A 667-nucleotide genomic window follows, 5' to 3' on the forward strand; every position below is an offset into this window, starting at 1 on the left:
TATTGTGCAATGTCTGTTCAAAGAGCCCATAGACATGTTTGAGTCAAGACTTATAAAAATACTTTGCTTTAAATAATAATTTGTGTTAGGGTTTTTCCATGATCAATTTTAATTTCAGCCATAGAACATGTGCACACTGATCTGATCAAGACAAGAGAACATTTCTCCATGTGATTTGGTGTTAAAATACAGGTTAAGATGATTATTTTAAGAAAATATCCCTTGTGATCATACGATGTGCCTGGTAAACTACAATCCAAGCAGCCATTACCTTCATTTAAGCTCACGCTAATAACTACTGGAAATAATGTTACTGGACTGATGGATCAAAGAACGAACATGGTTCTGTGTATTTCTGCTGCCTCAAACCTTTATGTATAATGAAAAACAACTTTTTAAAATGTATTCTTGTGGTTTTATTTATGTCTTTATTTGACGCTATATCCTCGTGGCTCACATAAGCCCTCTGGTTTTTCCTCCACATTCAATACTGAGTCAGTGATTAGGCAACATTACAAGGAATGGGTGGCGTCAAGTCAGCTGCAAGAGTCGAAAGGCCAGCCCAGCTCCTTCAGAAAACTACGCCTCCCATGATGCACCGTGCAATACTTTTCCAGCTGAAAATCTGAGGGACCTGAACGCCAACCAATCAAGGCCTGAGTTGTCT

General features: G+C 38.4%; 1 protein-coding gene across 1 annotated transcript in view; it reads right to left on the reverse strand.

Annotated features, from left to right (window-relative positions):
* The window catches only part of chmp4ba (charged multivesicular body protein 4Ba), an 8,387-nt gene that overhangs the window by 7,326 nt on the left and 394 nt on the right, over positions 1–667 (reverse strand). The window lies entirely within an intron of this gene.

This window comes from Morone saxatilis, unplaced genomic scaffold, assembly GCF_004916995.1.
Source record: "Morone saxatilis isolate NCDOM2014 unplaced genomic scaffold, NCSU_SB_2.0 Contig18, whole genome shotgun sequence".
NCBI classification, from domain to species: Eukaryota; Metazoa; Chordata; class Actinopteri; family Moronidae; genus Morone; species Morone saxatilis.